This window comes from Sorex fumeus, unplaced genomic scaffold (assembly GCF_029834395.1).
Source record: "Sorex fumeus unplaced genomic scaffold, SorFum_2.1 ptg000002l, whole genome shotgun sequence".
NCBI classification, from domain to species: Eukaryota; Metazoa; Chordata; class Mammalia; order Eulipotyphla; family Soricidae; genus Sorex; species Sorex fumeus.
In genome coordinates, this window is record NW_026606059.1 from 7,145,134 (window position 1) to 7,151,133 (window position 6,000).

A 6,000-nucleotide genomic window follows, 5' to 3' on the forward strand; every position below is an offset into this window, starting at 1 on the left:
TACTTGCCAGGCTCTCTGAGAGGGGCGGAAGAATCGAACCCAGGTCAGCCATGTTGGCCACATGCAAGGCAAATATCTTACCTGCTATGCTATCACTCCAGCCATAATGCTCTTTTATTAAGTACCTGCCAAGGCATTTTAATAACAATAACTAAAAAAGGTAAAATACATATCTTTCCATCTGTGGGACTAGAATCTGATTAGGAAGATTACGACAAAGATCCCTGAGAAATGGGGATGTTTAAAATGTAACTTAATGTGAGAAAGAGAGCCAGACTTGAACTGTATTGGAGTTGACGTTGCAGGGCACATTGAGTGGGAAGGTCAGGAGACTGTGGCCACAGATGAAGGACCGCGGGAAATGTCAGAGCACTAACTGCCATCGCCAACCTTGCCTGCGTTAGGGCTGTCGCAGCATCGGGACTGGCAGACTTCTGGGAAGCCGTATCTGCCAAACATTGTACACTGACTAGAACTTCCGCTACCATCACATTCAGGGTTGCAGAAATTTTGGACATTAAAAAAGAGAATGTGGAGCCGAAATGATAGTACAGTGGGTAGGGTGCTTGCCTTGTCACGGCCAACCCAGGTTTAATTCTTTGCACCCCATTTTTTTATTATGAATTGTTATTAGTGAAACACCATGAGGTACAGTTGTAGACTTACAAATTTTCATGCTTGGTTTTCAGGTATACAATGATTGAGTACCCATCCCTCCACCAGTGTCCATTTTCCACCACCACTGATCCCAGTATCCCTCTCACTCCCCATCCCCCCATCTCACCCTGCGTCTGTGGCAGGGCATTCCCTTTTGTTCTCTCTCTCCTTTGGGTTTGCACGCCATTTGGTCCCCTGAGCTCACCACAGAGCCAGGAGTAAGCCCTGAGCACTGCTGGGTGTGGCCCTCAAACCAAAAACAATACAAACTAATTTTAACACGCAAAAACAAGCCTTAGAAGATAAGTGTGGAAAGAAAAGTAAATCATTTACTGTCTCTATAAATTAGGGCTTCAGTGATCAACTTTTGTTTCAATTTTTGGGAAAAAAATGTAGACAATATTTTCATGGGCCCTGTGGAGCTGGGTTTGAACTGGGGCTCCCACATGTGAAGAATTCCCTTTGAACCAGTTCCCCAAACCTTGCATGTTTCCCCGAGATACTGAATTTTAACAAAACTCGATTATTGTATATGTGTTCCTCTGATTTAGTACTCTACCTGGGAAGCTGTCCATTTTGGATTCCTGAGCTGGCACTTTGAAACCAAATTTGCCAGTGAAGAAATCATCTACTAAGAGGCAAAAATGGAATTTCTCCAGGGTGAAAGAGTAGAGGGGTTAAGGCGCTTGCCTTGCACAGGGTTGACCTGATCAGGTCCCCCAAGTCCCACCAGGAATGATGCTGACACCAAGCCAGGAGTAAACCCTGAGCACGTCTCCATGTGGCCATCACTCACCCCGCCCCCCCCCCCCATGTTTTTTCTTCTAAAGTAAAACTAAGGGAAATAGTATTTTCACTGCTCACATCAGAATTTCTCTTTGCTGCTCAGGCAAACAACAACAAACCCTGCTGCATGTTGCAGACGTTTCCAGGAAGCTTCTTTAAGCAACCTTGGCAGAGGTTGCTGCCAGCGTTACAGAGACGTCAAGTGGAGACTGCAGGGTAGGGAGAGTGACACGCCAGTGTGTCTGCAGAGACGAGCCGGAGGATGGTGGAGGAGCAGAGAGCCAGAAGCAGCCCTGAGGTCTGGCTCGAGTTTGAGAAGAGGCTGTTTCAGGTGCAAGAACCAGGCATTCGAGGCTGGAGAGCCGGCACAGCTGGTAGGGCTCTTGCTTTGCGTGTGCCTGACCCAGTTCAATCCCTGGTTCTCCACAGGGTCCCCAAGGCCCCACCAGGAGAGATTCCCTGTGTGCAGAGCCAGGAGCAAACCCTGAGCATCACCAGGTGTGACTCCCAGAACAAACAAACAAAACTCCCACATTCCAGGGAAGGGAGGTAATGGGGAGCATGGAGGACTGTAGTAAGCCTTCAGGAGCTGAGAAAATCTTGTCCCTTTGGGTTTTTTTTGTTTTTGTTTTTCCTTTTTGGGTCATTCCCGGCGATGCACAGGGGTTCCTCCTGGCTCTGCCTCAGGAATTACTCCTGGAGGTGCTCAGGGGACCATATGGGATGCTGGGAGTCGAACTCAGGTCAGCTGCGTGCAAGGCAAATGCCCTCCCCCTTGTGCTATTGCTCCATCCCCAGTCTTGGACCTTTGGCAGCCAGGACTTTGTGGGGGCTTCAGTTCACTGAATGAGACTTGGAAGCGCCCCCAGCTAATGCTTAGGTTGCACGAACACAATTCCTTAGCGGATGATCAGTCTGTGAGACTTGCCTGCATTCAGTTTGTTTCCAGTCCCTCGTAGCTTAACACATGCGTCTGGTTTCCTCTGTGCCTCCGTCTGTGAGACCGACACCTTTGCTGCCACCGTTGTGTCAAGGATGGAGCTCAGGACCTGGCCCCTGTGGCCTTGGGTTCTGCTACCTGAGCCATACCTCCACCCCCACCCCATTAGGCTGGGCGTTTGCAGATTTTATCCTACCCTAGAATTTCAGGTCCTGGCATAAAAGCTTTCATGTTTGGGTTACAATCACACAATGATCAAACACCCATCCCTCCATCAGTGCACTTTCCTCACCACCAATATCCCTGGTCAGTGTATTTATTTATTTATTTATTTATTTTGGGGGCAGTATATTTTAGAGACGTTACTGGGCCTGCTTGAGCAAATCGATGAACAACGGGAGGACAGTGGGAGTATGTAGTTCAGAGTATCAATGTACAAGTGGTGTTAATTTGCCTTTCTAAAATATCACTGTCACTGTCACTGTCCCTCCTGTTGTTCATCGATTTGCTCGAGCAGGCCCAGTAACGTCTCTAAAACATACTGTCCCCCAAATAAATAAAATATACTGACCGGGGATATTGGTGGTGGGGAATGTGCACTGGTGGAGGGATGTGTATTTGATCATTGTGTGATTGTAACCCAAACATGAAAGCGTGTAACTATCTCATGATAATTCAATAAAATTAAAAATAAAATATACTGCCAGGATGGGCGTTTGCCTTAGATGCAGTCGACCCAGGTTTGATTCCTCCATCCCTCTCGGAGAGCCCGGGAAGTTACCAAGAGTATGCCGCCTGCACGGCAGACAGAACCTGGCAAGCTTCCTATGACGTATTCAATATGCCAAACACAGTAACAACAAGTCTCACAATGGAGACGTTACTGGTGCCCGCTTGAGCAAATCGACGAACAACCAGAGGACAGTGGGACAGTGCTACTGCCAGATATGAATAAAGTATACCCCTCCATTGGCTTCCCCTTTGACTTTCTTGATTATTAAGCTGATGTACAAACAAACTGACAAAACCACCAGTGTGGTGACTATTAATGTGAGTCACCTACCTGATTCATTTCTTTTGATTATTTCACAAATCACAAATCATCCTGTTAATCGTCGATTGCCTCGAGCAGGCCCCAGTAATGTCTCCTTCATCCTAGCCCTGAGATTATATTCAAGGCTCTTTAGGAGAATGAGACCCATCATTGTTACTGGTATTTGGCATATTTGGTACGCCACGGGGAGTTTGCCAGACTCTACCCTGCCAGTTTGTCCAAAGTAGGAATGAGATAATAAGATGTCATAAAAAGATGTCCTGATAAGATGTCTTGGCCGGTTCCGGGAGCTGGATTTTATAGTCTCTGAGTCTTGGCCGCTGATGGGATTACACGGCGCCAGGGGGCCAGTTGGTGGGTGTGACCCCCGCCTACTGGAATTTGGAGGATTTGATTATTTGGTGTTCATTTTTCGGAAGCCACACCTGATGATGCTAAGGGGGTTCTCCTGGCTCTACACTCAGGAATCACTCCTGGTGGTGCTCCGGGGACCATGTGGGACATTGGGGATCAAACTCAGGCCAGACACGTGCAAGGCATGTGCCCTCCCCGCTGTACTATTGCTCCGGTCCCCTAATGCATTTCTCATTATATAAATATACCTTTGACATCTTTATGGTAAATTGTCTTCACTTTAAATGACAGTATAAATACATTATATTATTACCTTTTCTGGGCTGGAGCGATAGCACAGCAGTCGGGTGTTTGCCTTGCACGCAACCAACATGGCCAACCCGAGTTCGATTCCTTCACCCCTCTCGGAGAGCCTGTCAAGCTACCGAGAGTATCTCGCCCGCACGGCAGAGCCTGGCAAGCTCCCCGTGACATATTCGATATTCCAAACACAGTAAAACAAAGTCTCCAATGGAGATGTTACTGGGCCCGCTCGAGCAAATCGATGAACAACAGGAGGACAGTGACAGTGACAGGGCTGGAGTGATAGCACAGTGGGTAGGGCATTTGCCTTGCACGCAGCCAACACGACCGACCCAAGTTCGATTCCTCCGTCCCTCTCAGAGAGACCGGCAAGCTACCGACAGTATCTTGCCCGCGTGGCAAAGCCTGACAAGCTACCCGTGATGTATTCGATATGCCAAACACAGTAACAAGTCTCACAATGTTGCTGGGACCACTCAAGAAAATTGATGAACAAAGGGAGGACAGTGACAGATTACCTTTTCTATTTAGTGGAGGCGGTTGGGTCACACCCAATGGTGCTCAGGGCTTTTTCTTGGCTTTGTGCTCAGGGATCAATCCTTTGGGTGCTTGGGGGACCATATGCGCTGCCAGGGATCAAACGGGTCCGCCACATACAGCGCGAGAGTCTTACCCCCTGTATGATCCCTCTGGCCCCTGTAAGTAAATTATAATCACATTCTCGTTGGAGTAAAGCACTAATGATGAGCTGCTCTGATCTGCGGAATTCTGCTTCCCAGCAGCTCATTCACTGATTTAGCAGAGTGTGTAATAAAGGAGTAAGTCAAGAATTCAGACTTCTTGTTCATATTTGAATAATGCAAACATGGTCTGCCTTTAAATTACTTGCCTGGGCAACCTTGTATGGTGATTTCTAGGCAAAATTGATGATGACTTGCCCCAAACAGGATGTGGGGTCAGCAGGTGGCACTGTTTCTCTGATCTGGCCACAGATTAATATATTTGGTCCTAGATGGGTTTATGGACGTGCTATATTGGTTTTTGAAGGAAGGATTGGACAGGATTTGGTACAAGAGGATGTTATTTTTTCTTCCCTTGTTTGATACAGGTTCTTTTTACTTGTGTCTGGCCGGTGTTTTTTGCTTCGAGCCATTATACTTTCATCCCTGAGAACCCTTGTCCAACAAATCAATAGTAATTCCGAGTACAGCTTTCATGATAAAACAACAGAAACTATGAAAAAAAAATCCTATTGATTCAGACAGAAGGTTTTTGTTTTATTTATTTATTTTTTTATTTACTCGGAAACCAGAAGACTACATTTAACCTTTGTGAAATTTCTTAGATCTGTCTAAAAAAACACAAGACTGTTTGTTTTGGTTTGTTTGGGGACCACACTCGGCCATGCTCAGGGCTTCCTCCTGGCTCTGAGTTCAGGCACCACTCCTGGTAGGCTCAGGATCTATGAGGTGCCAAGGTCAGAATACACAAGTCTTCTGAGTGGGAAGATAAAGATAATGAGAACAATAAAGCAACACCCCTCCCCCCGGAAAACAAAACAAAACAACACCCCCTCAGAAACAATTCTTTTAACTTTTTTAGAAAATGCCAGCAAAATAATGAAGACATCATGTGTGACATCACAGGTAGGTGTGGAAGCCCATATTAATCTCCTCCCCCTCATCTTTGTTTGAATGAAAATATTTGGTGCAAGGGTGTCTTTTCCATCACCATGCAATAGAAACTGTGTTCATGACTGATGCAGTTTATCTAGTTCTACCATCCTTTCTGGTCAGATTGCTCAGATGACCAACTCCCAAGACAAAGATGCATTCAGCCTGAAGTTTGCTTTTCTTAGATGAAGTCATGAAATTTACATACAAGTGGTACTACATGGAAAGTATCA